The sequence below is a fragment of the Struthio camelus genome, chromosome 5, assembly GCF_040807025.1.
Source record: "Struthio camelus isolate bStrCam1 chromosome 5, bStrCam1.hap1, whole genome shotgun sequence".
NCBI lineage: Eukaryota > Metazoa > Chordata > Aves > Struthioniformes > Struthionidae > Struthio > Struthio camelus.
The window spans coordinates 68,325,933-68,343,655 of NC_090946.1; the positions used below are offsets into that span (position 1 = coordinate 68,325,933).

A 17,723-nucleotide genomic window follows, 5' to 3' on the forward strand; every position below is an offset into this window, starting at 1 on the left:
AAAAGTGTAGTTTCTGTTTGGTCAGAGAGTGTAAGTTGGCATCTTAAATGGCTACAGAAAAGAACATATTTGAAATCGGGACCGTTTGCAGGTTTAGTTCCTTAGGCATCAGCAGAGAATAATATCTAGAATCCAAGATGCTTTTGCAGCAAAGGGCTATAAAGAGGGCAGTTGAGTGGCCTGACAGAAAAGCCTCGTCTGTTAAAATTCCCCCTTCCCCTAGCCCAGACATCCTTTACTTTGCTTGCTGCAGTGTGGCTTCTAATAACATTTTAATTTTATATTTTCTTAATTTCATTTTTTCTGACAGAAATTACATTGTTAATATTATACAAAATGGACCTGTTCGTGCATATTATGTACTTACTTTGATCTGACTTACTTGATACTGAAGGAGTTTTCCTTCAAACGCTTGAAGGAATTGAATGTAAGATGAGGGTGAGGGAACAGGGAGAAGCTGTATAGCCATGCAATAATTTGGTCTGTGAGGCCTGGGCTCCGCAATGTGATACATTTAAGGTACAGATTTCAACCTCTTTTTTTTTTTTGACCTCCAGCTCCTTAATAGTAATTGCCTAGGACGGTAGTTCATGCTGCATAGTGTTTTATAGCACAGTGTACTATTGTCATTCTCATTGGCTGGAATATTTAGATTGCAGTCGCTCCAGACAATATATATGCAGGTGCCACACAAAGACATTCCTTCACTCTGATATGAGCTTGAATCAGGAAGAACTAGATGACTGCAGAAATACCTTTCTCTTCCCTAATGATGGTTCTTTTAAGCATCAGTGATGCAGGGCAGAATGGTACATGTTCAGAGGCTGTCCAGAGGCATACACTGCAGGTTTGGGCATCCAGTTTTAGCCTTAATTCGTGAAAAAGGAATTTTCAAAGCTGAAGATGGGCAGGGCTCTGACTCTAAAATTGTGCTGCAAGTAATGAGTGCTCAAGGGCTCAGGCAGACAGTGAGTGAATGAAAGCTTCAGCACAGCTGTGCCCTCGAGTGAAACTGGTTTTCAGGAGCTGTTTTGCTCCCTGTTATGTTCTATAAGTGCACTTTCCATGAGAGTCAGAAATAAGAGTTCAATATGAAACAGAACTTTGTCTGTTTACACATTTCTGTTATTTTCTCTTCCTGCTTCTTGGCTCAGTGAATATTAGAAAATACTGTATGTGAGGAAAATGAATGAATATAAGATTTTTAATGTTTGTATTTCCTGATGTTCTTCTTTTTATAAGTGTGAGAGCTTGCCACTGTATTAGCAAAGTGTCTTGGGGCACAGATCTTCTGTTGGTAAATTGTCATAGCTCCAGTGAAGTCAAAGGAGCTAAGAACCTGCCCGACTTTTCAATCAATCAACCAAGTAAGCATTTTCTGTTGTGGATAATCCACTTGGTAAATAGGGAGGGTTTCACTTTACCAGAAATAGTTTCATATTTTCCCTTTGAATTTTTGTACTTAATACTATATGGCTAATCAATAAATTACTTGATCAGCTGTCCTTAATGTTTTCTATAAGTCTGTAACAGCCTTTTGGCACCAGATGTAGAAGTTCTGGGAACCATCTTAACTTAAAGGACTGAAAATGCTGCCCTAGTGATAAATGGAAGGAAGCGAACTTGCACCAATGCACATTGTCAGGTCATGCTTTAAAATCTAGCATTGAAAAAGGTGACTGTGGCTAATTTTCTAATTTCATCAATTGCTACTCTCTGATGCCTTCTTTCCAGAGTTGCTGATATGCCAAACGATCTTGGTATCTAGGAATGCTTCTATTAAGATGTGTAATTTCTTTCTTTCTTTTTTTTTTTTTTTTTTTGAGTAGATTATTACATCCCTTCCTGGTCAGCAGGCAGTTTGGACTTGTAGATAGAGCCTGGCTGCAACAGGTGCTCTCAGTCCACATTACTTTGATATCTTATGCTGTAAACAGGTTGTTCCCCTAGATACGATCATTTTTCCTTCTTCTTTCTGCTTCCCTTACTTTTTTCCCCAAATACTCTCTTATATATCTTTTGTTAACATTGTATTCTGTGACTAAAAACAAGAAGTTTAACAGAAGCCTCTCTTATACCTTCTACCAGTCTTTTGCAGGCTTTGGGCAGTCTGTGCCAAGCATTTGCTCTCATTTATTCATTCATGAAACCTCCCAGGCTTCCCACAAGAAAAGGCAATCAATCGATCAAAAAAAAAAGTTTGCAGTAGGTAGATAATGTCACAAGAGGCTTCCACAAATGAATATAGCTCTGATTTTTGAGATATTTCTCTGAATAGATTTTTTTTAGTCTTTTTGGACTACTTTTGGCCTATTTATTTTATTACTTCATTTATGCTTCTGTGAGCTATTTAAGCCTGTTTTCTTTATACGTTTCTTCTTTCATTTTCAAGGTCCTGCACAGCTTCTCTCCAATCCATACCTACTCTTTTCCCTGTTTCTTACAGTTGTGCTAAGCTATCCTGGTAGTCAGTCACACGAAGAGCAAGCAAACAGTTGACACAATGTCTCCTCTTGCTGTGAGAGTCCAGCAACTTCATTGTGGGATCAAGCTTATTGCTTGGTCCACCACTGAGTCTAAACTGTAAACAGCTGTGGATCTTTGTAGTCATTAACAGATGCCTCTTGAGTGGTGTATAAGCCTGGATTCACCAGGGAAATAGAATTGGCAAAGTGCCTAATGGTGATACTTGCAAGTTTTAGAATGGGGATCTGAAAATGGGCCAGCAACCCTGTTAAGCTTAATTTCATTATTTATTTTCTTCTTAATGCCCTGTATTTCCTGGTTCAGTGAGTACTGCTGGAAAACCGAAGAATTCTAGGTTGTACCCATCAAATGTTAAAAATCCGCATTAAGAGTGTACAAGTGCTGCTAGCGTACGACCGCCCTACCTAAGCAAGCTGTTATCCTCCTGTTAACTCCCTGTTGCTTAGGGGATTCTAAATGACTGTAAGATGCAGGAAGATGAATCCTTTTTTACGATGACTTTCCTGTTGCCAGGATTGAACTAAAGAATGGTAGTTGTTTTGATTTTATATCGTTATCAATCAGAGATAGGCTGGAAATGGATTTTACTTCATTGGAGATGTTGAGCTTTCAGAAACTTTCTCATTGACTTTTATGATGAACTCAAGACTGCTTGAAGATTTCACAGGAAAGGGCGTGTTATGAACAAACAGGCGGTGGAGTAAAAGGTGACTCAGTAATCTGGAATCACTGATATGGCCTGGATGAGGCAGAGCAGAGGCAAGAACATGGCTCTCTTGTGTTCCCGGAGCATCCTGGTTGCTATTTGTTATTCTAGGTGCTGTAATTTTTTTTACCTGAAATTTCGTCCTAGAACAGAGAACCATTCCCACAAATCCTGTCAAAGTTGATGAGCTGATGCTTCTTGCACGTGTCTGGGTTTTAATTTGCTGGAATTCAGAGAGGCAATTTATCTATTAGATGACTCAGTCCATAGCCTTACAATGCAGGATTAATGGGCACAATGGATTTGGGTTTTGGCTACCTCCGCACTGAATTCCCTGCTTGCAGGGGAACTATGCCCATTTTCACTACTGAACAGAGACACTCTTATCAGGAAAGGGTTTGCATTATAGACTTGAATACATCATATACAATATAATTCAGTTATTTTTAAAAAATCTACCCTCTCTTTTCTTTCCTTCCTTTGCATTTTGCATGGTTCTGAAGTCAGTTATACAATGAAAAAACATGAAAATATTATCAATACACTGTGTTTTTTTAATTTCTGGAAGCATCTATAAACATTCTTTCATGAGGTCAAGATATCAAAGCCCAAGAGATAATCATGTAGTAGCTGCAATATTGTTTAGTGACAAACTGGCTGACGTTACAGGATAGCTGTTTTCTCCATTTATATATTACTGTCTCCTCCAGAGCTGTCTGCATGTTGAATTCCAACACTCCTTGCATCTGTCTTAAATGATCATGTTTAAAGAATATTTTTAAAAGATGCACTGAATTTGGAGGACCTTCCCTAGAGCTCTTACAGGTGCAGTGTAATTCTGATATGCAGTTTAGGTAATATCATTGCTCATCACAATGTGCTCGTTGCATATTGTTTTATTTTTTTAGAGAAAGTTGACAATCCAGGCACACTCTGTGTGTACAAGGATGATCAAATAATAAGAGACAGTTAAAAGTGCATCCATTATTTGCATATTTTTCAGTTCTCAGAGCTGCTCCAAGGAGGCTCGTATGAATTTTTTTTATTTTTTATTTTTTGTACTGAAGCGCACCTTCAAAGGTGTTACTTAGCAGGTGATGAAAATTTACAGGCAGACCTGGATGATGCACTTTGGATTTGAGTGAGGTGTGGTTATGCAATTTAAGGCACACAAAATTTGTTTCAGGGATTTGCAAAATCTACTGTATCTGCATTCTGGGGTCAAGAGGATCTGTTCTGACTCATCTTCTCCAAGAAAAGCATGTAACTTTGCCTGCTCTTTGTTTGTGTCCCTTCTGAAAGCAAGTCCTTTATTTTTTAGGCTTTTGAATCTTGGGTTTCCCACAGCAAGAAGTGGCAGAGGCCTACACTGGTGTGTCTCCAAAGCAGATGCTTGTTAAAACAAGGAATTGCAGCGGGGGATGCCCTTTTGCTTCTCTCAGCTACTGAGGAAGAAAGAGGTGAGGGTCCTCAACAGGAGTTTTGGCTCCGTGTTGGGCAGTGACCTATCCTGCAGCGTGCAATGCCCAAACATAATGCATGGGAGGAGATTGTGGAGAATGTTAGCAAGCCAGTAGACATTTTTTTCCTCAAACTGGGCAAATGGAGTTTGATTTTTTCCATCTGTGGCAAAAGCACCCAGTGGTTTCAATGGTACAGTGGTCAACCTTTTCAGAGGGTTATTTCAAACCCAGAGCTTGTGGCATTGCATTAGTATTGGAGCTTTTTATTGTGGAGCTCTCTGTCAGGAACACAAAGGCATTGTGTGAACTTCAGCACTTTGAGACATTGGCCTTTCCTTTTCTTGTTCAGGGAAACTTTTGAGGGTGTATTTCTGGCTTGCTCTCTCTTCAGCATAAAGCACCTCTCTGTATTTCCCCAAAGTAGAATGGAGATAGAGCTGCTTGCACAGGGAAATAAAATAGTTTTCTCTGCACTTTTTTCCTGGGAGTATGCAAAATCCCATGTGCATTTTTTTATGAATCGGACCCTTCTGTTTTATGGCTGGTAGTATTCATGCTTATTACAATGCCATATTATGGCCTCAGACACTTTTTATGTCCCTATAACACAGCACCCTAGAGAAAGATGCTTCACTAAGCAAGAACCAGTAAACTTGCTACAGAATCAGCGGAATACTTTTCGCAAAAGTGCATAAACTTCTGTTCTTAAACATTGCCATCCTTCACCTTAACAAGCACAGAGAAAGGTTCCACTGGTTTCTATGCCTTGTTAGGTCTATCATCTTTTTAATTAATAGTGTTTTTACGAAGCCGTCTGAACTGTGTCATTTCCATTATCAGAAAACCATTGCCATTAATGAATAATTTTCATTTCTGATCCTTGATATCATGCTAGTTGATCTCCTGTTTCCATGCCGCCGAATGATAGCATCGTTTTCTGCCCACGATCAAATTTAATTTGGACTCTGATTATATTATGCTGTTGCGACTGAAGTGTCAATTTTTGTCAGGCAATTAGGAGCTATAACCTGTGAAGTTAAGTTTGATAGGCATTGTAATTGGATTGTTACAGTAATAGCTTGGAACATTCCCTTTTTTTCTTGCTTCTTTGATTCTTGATGCATACTTTAGTTGTGAGAACAAAGGCATTTTGTTATTATGCAACCATAGGATGTTCAAGACAACAAGATGGAGTTCAGGTTTTTTCCACTTTCCCCAGATGGACTTAATTTGGATTTAGTTTTGACCACAAATTACGCCAGGGTTTTAAAAGAATTTGGCAGGGGTGGGGGGAGGGAGTCCAACAAGCCTTGAAAAAGACAGCTATGGAAGCAGAACTGCTGGGATTATAGTATGGTGGTGTTCTTTAAATTAAAAGGTTACAAAGGAAAAAAAATCCTCAGACTGGAAACGTGTCAGATTACTCTAGGCTACTCCTTTTAGTGGCATGTGTGGTTTGTGTTCTTTGCAAGTATGGACTGTAATTTCAGGTCATACTATGGCCCAAATTTTCTGTTACTGTAGATCAGTGCAGCTGCGTTCAGGTGAATCAGCAGAAAAGTTGGCCCTATGGAAAATAATCACAACAGAATAGTGGAAGTAATGGAGAACACGTTTTTATTGGTTTCTTGCTGCCAGATTGGAAGTTATCTACTTTTCCTTTTTTTTTTTTTTTTTTTTTCTTCTTCTCTCTGCAGACGGAGTAGTTCACAGCCTGGCTGCTTGTCAAAAGAGTTTTGTTCTGAACGTCTTTAGGGTGTGCTCAGCCCTTCCCCTAGCTTCATCTCCTGGTCAGCTCTAATCAAAGGCACAATGAATGTCCTTTTAAAAAGGACAATGAAAAGAGCATAGTTTTTCCAGTGCTCATTTGATCAGATACTTCTCCTAACTGCTGCTATGTGACAAGCAAAAGGTGGAGGAAAACAAAGAAACTCCAGCTGCTGTGGCATGTAAGAAAAAAGCTCACCTGCAGCAGGGTTTATCTGGAGAAAACTGAAAATCAAGATCAGAGTTGGAAGGTAAAGGGCAAAGCAGAATTAAATCTTTAAAATCAACTACAGGCAATTTTCAGAAGTTTCATGTGTTCGCTATGGGATAGTTGTATCCTCAGGGTTAGCAAATACTGACTGTGATTCCACCCCTTGGGGCCAAGCAGGTGTGAAACCACCCTGCTTCCTACCACATTCTGCTGGCCCTGCCTCGCTTCTGTTACTGCCTTAGACACAGGTGTCTTTGCTCTAATAACTTTGTGATACTCAAACAAGTCATTTCATGGTACGGCTGACTGGGTCTGCTCCTTCCTACTTCAGGTGTGCATGTGTCTGCTTTTCTCTTCTGGCATCCTCAGCTTGTGTTCAGTGCTTGGTCTAGGAGTAATCTGGTGACCTTGCAGCAATCTTCAACTACATGCATTTCATGGGCCTGTTCCCCCTCATCCCTCAGCAGCACTCCTCCTCCTTCTGCCCTCTTCCCAAACCTATGCTAGAGATTTTCAGCTGAGGATTATGAACTGAGGATTCACAGCCTCTGTTACATCTTACAGCTCCATCTCTCTGCATTGTAAACTCATTAAGTTCATTTAGTGTTTATACTTTTATGGTGCTCTGCAAAATTTCACCACCTCCAGTTTTTTTTCTGAGTTTCTGTAGGGCTCACGTGTTCTTGAGGCTATGCGCTCCTCTGAGCCTGCTTAGGAAGCCGGGATGCAGAGGCAGCTGCAAACTCTGGAAAGCAGCAGCTGTCAAGCTCCATAGCATCCAGTGGTGCCCCATTAGCGGGATTGCAGGAAACATTTCATTTTGTTCATATTTTGCACTTCAGCTTGGATGGTAAAATCTAGACTAATGTTTTTTCTCATAATCACTCTATTTCTTTTATGTTTTCTTTTGGTCATGTTCTACGAGAGCGCTTTTCAAAAAATGTTTCTACTTATACCATATTTTCTTGCCAGTCTCATTTATTTAAATACACAGAGTCTAAATCCTGGGCCTAAGCTTCCTGACATTGCCCCCTTTAGTCTCATGGTGTTGAAAACTAATACTGAGAACCTGGAAAGAAGCATCCAGGCTGTTACTGAGGGAGCAGATTGCTGATGTGACAGAAACAGCTGCATATGAAAAGGTGATATATGGAATGCAAAGTAAGATGAATTTGAAGGTATTTGTAATCTATTCTTCAGCTGCATCAGAAGAGATGTCCTGAAATATGATAAAAGATACTGGAAAGAGGTTGAAGGGTGAATGAAAGCTTTTGTTTCAAAAGGTAATAATAATAACATCTCCTTTCTTTTCTATTGCTTTACTTTTCTTTTTCCTTTGCTTTTCCTCCTCCCTGGGAGATAAGATGAGGTGCAATTATATCTGAAAAAGGAGTGAAAGTCATGTAAATTTTTCTGTACATATGTTCTGTTTGCAAAAAGACAGACTCAGAATCTGATGAAGAAGAGCAATAGGAAGACAAATAAGCATGTAAAAATCCATTCAAGGCAGTAGATGTACGCAACTTTCTGGAATCTAATGGCAATAGGAATTTGTATTAAATTTCTACATTTCAGTTTATCTGATATAGGTGCAGCAATTTCCACAGGCCAATGTCATTAATTGTAATGTTCTGTAGGAGTAATCAATGAACTGTTTCCTGAAAACAGTTTCACCTTTTTGCTATTAGTACTATAATGAAGAGGGTGCAGTATATACTTGTATAAAAAACTTTGAATCTATTAGCACCTGTGCTGAACAGTAAAGCTGCTGATACTTTGCATGCAAATTGTAGTCATCATCTGAGAAGTAGCAGAGTTCATAGGTTCAACATTCTCTCACTTTCAGTCTCCTATGTCAGCGATGTCTTAACCAGCTGGGGGCAGAATTACATTCTGGAAATTAGTGAGAAAAAGGTTAAAATGCATCTAGCCTCACCATTTATATGTTATAAGACAACATGAAAAATCCTAGCAAGTATAAATGATGTCTGATTCCACATTATATTTTTAAAGTGTCAGTGCTCAAGTTGGTTTGCATTTGACAAGTGATTTAAAAACTTCAATATAGTTCTATAACTACAAGAAAAATCTTTATCAAGATAAAAACTTGATGAAAATATTCATTTTTGTACTAATTCAAGAAACATTACTATTCTTCTTAATATGCAGATATATGAGGCACTATAGTCCTCTTCATTGTTTTTGTAAAGTTACGTTGCTTGAGGCTATTTCAATGACTGATCATTTATGTTGTTTTTATTTTATTTATCTTTTGTACTGACTCTTAAATGGTATGCTCTGAGTGCATGCCTAGTTGTAATTGGTACAATCTGATCCTTATGGTGAGATAGATATATCTATATTTCTGTATTTCCATAACTCTTTCTTTAAATTTGTTTAACTTTAGTAAAAAGCATCCCAAGATAATTTTTTTCCTACCCACAGCAGATATATGATATCAGCCACCTCACAAGGTCTACCAACTTTTCCCTTACTTCTGTTTCAAAGAAAACAGTCATAAGGGTCTCTATGATCGGTTTTTGAACACCATGAGACTGTTCACAAATTCTCTGTATCATCCTGTATGAAATAATGTCAAGATGGGCCTGTCCTGAACATTGTGATGCAGAAAGGAGGCACAGAAAAAGAACTTAACGGCATTAGACCAGTGGATAAGACAGTATACTGAGTTAATGAAGCAGATTTGAAAAAAAGCATGCAAAGAGTAATTTTATTCTTTCTACCTGGCCGTAGATCCATGGTAGTTTGCCTTAGAGATGTCTCAGTGAGTGTTTCGCACATGTTAGTTCAGTTTCATCCCTGGTTGTGCAGACTAACTAGGTTAAAAAGATGGGAGAGAATTCACATTCAAGAGTGTAATGAGATATAAGTAGGTTGAAATAAGATAGCCAACACAATATTGAAACTATATTAAAATTCTAACTAGATTAAGATGCAAATTCTTCTAAGTTCTTTGTTTATGAGTGTTCCTTTGGGAATTAGCAGTGACTTTGGGCTACCATATTTAAATCTTTATGTGAGCTCTTCTGAGATATGAAAATCTGGGCTTTTGCTTTAGACCAGTGAAGACAAGAATGATCCACAGAATCTGGAATTTGGATAGTGTTCAAACTCTCTCAAAATACAGCTATATCACCTGTAATTTTAGTTTGGGCCTATACTGAGTTAAAAGTGTATCTCTTAAACACCTATGAGAAATGTACCATAGAGAAAAATATTTCACGGACCCTACAGATCAGATGTCTCAAGTTATTTGTACTATAAAGATCAGGACTACTGAACTCCCCTAATGATCTCCCTGGGAGTTTCAAATCGAGGATAGAGAACAGGCACCATAATTGAACCAAAGCATCTTTTAAAGTCAGAGTATATTGGCTTTACAGTATGAGAAAGGTTGTCCTGCCAGGACACTAGTCAAGGGAATAAACAAAGAAATAATTCTCTAGGGTCAAATTTTCAAAATAGCTCTCAGCATTGACCTGGCCAGCCCCAGTGTATGCTGAATTAGACGACCATGAGCACTTTGGACAGTTTTATTTCCCATCGGCTATTACTACTGCATTCGGTTGAAAAGAAAGTCAAAACAATACTGGGTGTATTAGTAATCTGATAAAGACGAAACCAGAAAAATCAATCATCTTTATTACAGATTGTGGCCATGTGCTTCCTAACAGTCTGCTTTTGGAGTCTTGCACAAAGGCAGAGTGTATCTGCACTGACCCAGGAGAAAATCAGGAACTGAAGTAGGCCTTGGTTAGGCCAGCAAATTGCCCATTTATTCAGCAGTTCAAGGAAATTAAGTTCATGAAATCTAAAGCAGCTAACCCGCTCTGCAGTTCAGCCATTACAAATAGCAACCTCACACCAAGTTTTCACTTCTTCTGTAACTTTCTCCGTCTTCCTTTAGAGAAAACTAGGGCACTGATTTGGCTCTTTCTCTCTTATCTCATCAGCTGTCTTCATGAAACCAGTAGGAATATGATTTTTGAGATTTTTAGCCCTCAAGTTCAAATTGGCTAACGGTTCAGTCTTTTGTGGGAACGAAGAGGGAAAGGAAAGGGGAGAGAAGAGGTAGAGACACAGACAAAACAGTTACATAAAGCTTATTTCTGTAGGAAGCCAAGTTAAACTGTCTTTATCTGTAGGAATTGTAAGGTCTAGTTATATAACTATTCCGCTTATTTGAAGAGGTGATAAATAGTTCATAATTAAGTATTCAGCTACTGTCCCATTATTAGACTTTTTTTCTCTTTCCAGCAGCTCAGAAATAAATAAAAAATAAAATGTTAAAACCAGAAAAAGAAACACCAAAAAACCTATAAAATCCCTGTGCATTCACATTTTTAGGGTTAAGACTTACTGACAACTAGAGTACTTTATGAAAATTGTGATTAAATTGAGTAAGTACTTTTTGAGATTAAAAGACTTAAAATAGCTTATTTTTAAAAAAATTACGATGCCTATTGTTCCTTTGTATCCATCTCTCTGCCCAACAAAATCGCATAATACCACAGAGTCTGGAACATAAGTAGATTTCAATACTAACTTGCAAGAGTCAGTGTTAGGGACAGGAATAGTAAAATGTTTAAGAAATATCTCTATCTGAAAAAATTGAATGACTTCCCTAACTATGAAATTGGCAAAGAAGGAAAAAAGCCCCAGAAAACAACAGTTTTATCAGCAAGCTCTGAAATTGCATTGGGATATTTTTGGAGTCGCTTTTTGAAGCTCTCAATTCTCTTTAAAATTCCTAACAAAAAGATATTTTCCAGACAGAATCCATAGGAATTAGAGGGCAGTGATTTCTGGACAAGGCAGTAGGGCTGGGGAGGGAACATGGATCTATGTGTCCTTCTCTCTTGGCCACTTCTGCTGGCAGTGCCTAAGGAAGCTGAACTACCCCTGTGATTCTCTGCAGACTACATGCACTGAGATAGCCAAAACTCATGAATGTTCTTACTTGTCAGTGTTTCATGGTGTCCCGTAAAAGATGTGCTGAGTGGGTACCTCATTAATACTAAGGAATCCTGGGTTTTGTTTTGCAGCTGTCATCAGCAATGATTTCCACCTAGGTGAGATGCTGATTTCTACGTGGTGCTGTGCTGCCATGATTTATTAGCTTTCACCCAGTCTTGCCTTGGTCATAGGAAAATTAAGCCCATATGTGTTCTCACAAGATGTTTTCTTCTGTTCACATTATGCCTTTTGCACTGCCTCAGTTTAACCTGCTTTAACTCGTATTAAGGCTGTCTTCTGAAAGCCCCTTCCTGTAGACCAAAGCCATGAATTCAGTGTGAGGAAAGCTAGACATCATCTTTTCACTCAAAGAAACAGATCACAGAAAAGGAAGCCTTTAAAATGCTACTATCCATCTCTTTACCTGATTAGTATATAAAGAACATAGTACAAGAGTAAGGGCTGAAGAGTTAATCTCTTACATTAATCTCCTCCATTACATTATATTAAGTAATTTCTTCTTCAAATGACTGTACAATGCAGTACTACTGGTAAAATAAATTTCACATCAGGATTTTATAAGTATTGTAGCCCCTTGAATAATTTTCTTTATTTAACTCTACGACAAAATTGCATCCCAAATACTATACAGACATCTGCTATGAAACTATTCCCCAAACTGGTGGGATTGGCAGCTCTTTTTACAGCCAAAACATTCAACAAAAAGATTCCTCAGTTTTCCCTCATCATACACAATTATGAGTTTTGACTCCAAATACTTATACTTGCATAATTACAGTCTTCTGAAAAGATGTCCTAAATATATATGTTTCCCAGCTTGACTGCGACTTCAAGTAAATTCTCTTGTCTGAGGTGCTTGATAAAGTAAAACTGAATTAGTGAACATACAATAAAACAAGTTACAGTGTTTAGATACAATAACCAAAAATAAAGTCAATTTAATCTTCCAAAGTAGGACAGCTTTTCAGTGTATTCATCACTATGGAGATTTAACAGTTGATTCTAACTTGCATTTTAATAGCAAACTTACATAATTGTAAGTCCTGGTGTGGTAAGGCTGAGTGTATTCAGGCTGGAATTGCTAGTTAGATAGATCCTGCTTAGTCTTGGAGTTAAAACATGCTAATAGTGTACATATGTGCATGACAGTTGTTAATAACTGTCTTCCTAATCACCTTTGGATTTCTTTATTATTCCTCCCTCAACACTATCTAAAAGAGAAAATCAGTGTTAGTGGTCAAGTCTGGGGATTAAAATCAGAACTACTGATTTTTCTTTTTTTAGATAGTTTTGCCAGTGAGGCTGAACTGATATTTTTTGCGGTATGTGTTTTAAATAAATATATATTTTTGTTGTTTGGCTATTTATTTATTGGTAGAAGATATTTTTTCCTGGAAATGTTTGAAGATGTTCACAGGGTTAAACATTCTCAGAAGCATTTAAGAGATTTCTGAGTGATCAAAACTGGAAAAGCATGAAGGACATTAATTGTTTTAAACGAAAAATTATTTGTGTTTGTTGGTACTTTTATACATGCTCTCTTCATTCGTATATGCTTGTTTTGTAACCAATGCTAGTCATTATGTAACTTGAGGCAAATGGTTTGCTTTAAATTGTCTATGCCTTGGTTTCCCCAGTTTGTGAATGATTGATAGAGAAAAATCATCCACTTCAAGGGTGTTGAGAGGCTTGACTAAGTGTTTATAGTAAGTGTACTTCAAGACTTTGGGATGAAAAGCATTATGCACATGTACTGTATCATTATTATTAACGTATATTGCAAATTATTTTTATCTCTGGCAATTTTCCATTACTTCAGAAAATTACTTTAATCTAAAATATTGGCCAAATAGACTGAATTACTGAAATTCCTTTAGTAAAAGTTCAATGACGGAGTCTTCCCTCAGAGTCTCCCAGAAACACAGAACTTGAGCCGTGCTTCTAATTGTTGGCTTCAGGCTAAAACTTTTGATCACTTTATTTCTGCTCCTTTCTGTTAAACTCATTGAATGAAAAGGCTTGATAACATTTTATACTGTCTAATTCTTTATTTTGGGGAATATGAAAGATGAATTTGACCTTCTGAATTTTTAGTCTAAACTTTGGTAACAGGGAGCATCCTCATTCTTGTTTTTCATTCATATTAATTCTGCATCTATCTCTTTTGCCCTGTAAAAAGCTATTAATATTGTTCTATTAACCTCTTTCTTAGTAATAATGACCTTTCTCCTGAAAATGCAATTATTGGACTTTTTTCCCATAATAAATCTCATTTATTAGAAAGTTTGGCCTTGTGCACTTTGTTCTCTGCCATTTCCTTAAAAAAATCATGCTTTATTTTCAAATAAGTACATTATTTTTATTCAGAAAAAATATTGTTTAATGCATGCACTTTGTCACAATGTGAGAGGAGGTGATGGGGGCTTGATTTGACTATATCTCTTGTCTTTAGAATGAAAAAAGATTGTAATGACAGTGCTCTGTATGCCTTCGTTGCTTGGCCATGGTCTGCCCGTTGACACTGTAGTGTCCTGTACTGTGCAAAGAATTGCCATGCAGAGCACCCTAGGTGCTAGGTTCGAGCCCCAGTGGTCTGCATGGCTCGCTTCTGCGGTGAGGGGTGATTTTAGAGGTGCTGCCCGGCCAGCCTTCTCTATTTTGCCATTAGCTTGTGAAAGTAGAAAGAAAGAGAAATTGTGCACACCTTCTGTTGTGTGCGGAGATGGGAACAGCAAACATCTGAGGGGCAGAAGGGGAGCTGGAGAAAAGTTATTCTTTCCTTCCTGTGCTTTGAGCTGGTGGTTTTGTCAAGAAAGCAGATGAAGACACTTCCCTATAGTTTAAGGAGGAATACAAAGCTAATGCACCTATAATCTCTCCACTTCCCAGATGAAGCAGTGTTTCTAGCAGAGGGGTTTTTCTTTATTCCAGCAACAACTCTAAAATAATGGAGAGAAAAGCAGTGTTATCATCCTTGGTTCTACTTACCATCTCCAGCCCAGCAGGGGTTTCCAGTTGCTTGAGGTCAGAGAGAGAATGAGGGTTGTGACAACCCCCTTTCCCTGTCCATCTTCTTCCTTAATTACAAAGAATCCTTTAAGAGGAAATGTAAAAAGCTGTATAGGTGTCCCTTCGTATATAGATAGGCAGAATATCTATAACCACAGGTAGGAGAAGGGTATTTTGGTGGTTATAGCTCTAGACTGGAAGCGGGAAGAACTGGATTCAGAGCCTTGGTGTATTTCATATTTATTTTTGTGACCATGGGCAAATTGTTGACTCCATGCCTTAATTTCCTATTCATAAAATCCTTTTTTTTTCTTTCACTTGATCACATCAGTTTAGAATACCAGTTTCTTAAAGTATGGATTGAAATAAAGGCAGCAATTATAGACTGTACATTATGAATTAAACAGCAAAGCTCATCTTTCTGAGGAATCCTCAAGAATGATGGAAAATGGGTGTCAAATTTGAAATGTGGACAGAGAGAATGCCCTTTCTTTTATTCTCCCCACCCATCGCCCACATTAACCAGGCATGCTACCAGGAATATTAACACTAATGAATTTGAGCAGTAGAAATGAGAATTTGTACCAAGTAAGTAGGAAGACATGAGCTACACCATATGCACAATTTTAAGATGAAGAATTATTTTTTTTTTAAATTGTTTTCTAACATTTGCTTGAGCTGCACTCTTCAGAAAACCACATCTTCTTTACATTTCCTGGCTCTGTGACTCATCAAAATGAGCTGTGTTAGTCACATCAAACGATGTGTTTCATAGAATAAGACAGGAAAAGCAGCACATTGAGTCATCGTCATAGGGAGGGTGGCTGCCAAGCCACTATCGGGCAAAGCAGGGAAAAGCAAGCATGTAAAATGACCGGGGTCACAGAAACACAGCCCAGTGACAGGAAATCACTTACAATCAGGTGCATGTGCGCCTCCTCATCTTTTCAGTCAGTTTTTTAAGGAAGTGAGACATGTGCTATCATGATGTTTACCTGTCTATCAGCTTCCGTTCCCCAGTGTCTGTAAACCACGCGGCCGCTTTCAATCAAATTTGCCAAAGAGGTAGAGGTCTCAAAGATACAAAAAGTCCTTTTATATTTCACAAAAGTTGTTACTCGTGCCAAGGAGGGAGACGGTTTTTGCACCTTCCTGAGAGACTGGCTGTAACGTTAGCTGGGCTGTTACCTGCTCGGCGTGCCGTGCCGAGGGCCGTCACCTCTCCTCGCTTGTGCGGCTCGCAGCCCGGCACCACGCACCTGGGGGCAGAGACTTAGCTGGGAGCTGGAGTATCCTAAAACATTTAGGAGAGAAAGTGGAAGAATGAGGTGGAGGAGGAGACTTCCTGTGATGCCACAGAGAAGAGCTGGTGCTGACACACGGTGGCAGAAAGAAGTGTGGGTAGAGGGAACCAGAATACAAAGCCCCAGGACACCACGACTCGCTTTTGCTGCTGCTCATGGAAAAACATGTTTATATAGCAAAACTGTGCTAGGTATTTTGGGCTTTTTCCTGACTAAATCTTTCTGTTCTCTCTAGTTTTAATTAATTACTCTAATTTAACTTATAACCTACTTTCTGGGTGCTTAGGTTATGCTGCATGCTAAAATCACTTGGAAGTTTTACTGCTGCTCCCTTAGGAATTAAGGTTGATGCAACTGCACTATCTGTCTGTTGTCTCCAAAGTCATTTGAAAACAAGGCCTAAATTTGATGAACCTGATTGAGAAGTAGCTGCCCCTAGTTCAGTTCCTGCAAGCTTAATGAAAATGAGCAAGTGGCTAGAAAAAATAGTTTTTACTAATTACCCCTCAGCAAGCCAATTAGTAGACATGTACTGGCTAGTCAAACAGCCTGCTTGCAATTCGAGACTAACCATAGCAAGATTTATCTTTTACTTGCTGGGGAGTTACACAGGATAAGGACAGAGGGAGACTGATAGATGAAGTGGGGATATTACAGTAGGGGAAATAAAGGAAATAGGATAAACATTTGTAAGACATTGGGTTTCATTTGTTCTACTTCTGATGAAATAACTTATTTCTTTAAAGCTTTTACAACATTTTTCTTGTAAATTTTAAAAGTTGTAAAGGGGAAGAACTATGGCAAAAGTTATCACTACAAACAATTCTTTTTTTTCCCCTCTCATCAGCTTATCTTCACAGTTGTTAACTGTCCATAATCTCTGGTTTATTTTTCAGGCCCCAGCCTGATTTACACAGATGATTATTCTGTTCCATATTAGGAAAGCTGCAAATATACTTCACCTGTTTCTCCCTACTTTGTATTTAGCAAACTCATGAACAATAAGCTACAGTCTGGCCAATTCCACTATTTTAGCATATTCAGGTGGATTTGATTTTCTTGTCATTACTGTTAATATGCACATCTCTAATAGCACTGAGGAGGAACAAAGGCACAGGAGCAAATAAACACTAGAACAATCCAAACTTGAAAAATACAGAAATATGCCTTGTCATGCAGAGGATTACTACTGGCACATGAGTCAGTTAGTTAACAAATCAAACTGATACTCCTCATTTTTTTTCCACTAATAATATTTTAGCTCTTTTTTTTTCTTGGTAGAGATTTTTCTATGCTTTTCTGTGTTTCTTTGCTGTTGCTGAGACAGGCTGGAATTATCATCTGCAGAGTGTACCACATCAACTTATACTGGCATACTGGGGTTATTTTTGCACGATACCATCTATTAATATAGTCTGGCATAAGATATCAACCCATTCATTATATACATCATATTTCTAAATTTTATCTGTGATAAAGATTTGCCAAAATATTTTATTAACGCAAGAATTTGGGGAGATATGTTTGCAGGGCTTTTACTACTAGACATATGTATTCGCAGGGAAATACCCACATTCCACATTTTTGAGGCTGGTACTCAAAAATGTGATAATGATTATCTCCCATTCTAGCAGCAGAGGGGACAGGAGGGATAGCTCTTGTATTCCACAAGTGCAGAAGAGCTGGGAAGGTTAATCGTGCATCTGCAAATCCATGTGCAGACACTGCTCTTTAACTGGTTTCTCCTGTAGGATATGCAGAATAGGAGCCAGCAACAG

General features: G+C 38.3%; 1 long non-coding RNA gene across 1 annotated transcript; it reads right to left on the minus strand.

The window, feature by feature from the left end:
• Positions 1–6,356: 6,356 nt before the first annotated feature.
• On the minus strand, positions 6,357–15,761 carry LOC138067521 (uncharacterized). The gene is made up of 5 exons (XR_011141642.1): positions 15,637–15,761; positions 14,621–14,709; positions 9,379–9,471; positions 8,382–8,527; positions 6,357–8,015 (listed from the first exon to the last, which is right to left on the minus strand). It is a non-coding gene; the product is annotated as an uncharacterized lncRNA (long non-coding RNA).
• Positions 15,762–17,723: the final 1,962 nt, after the last annotated feature.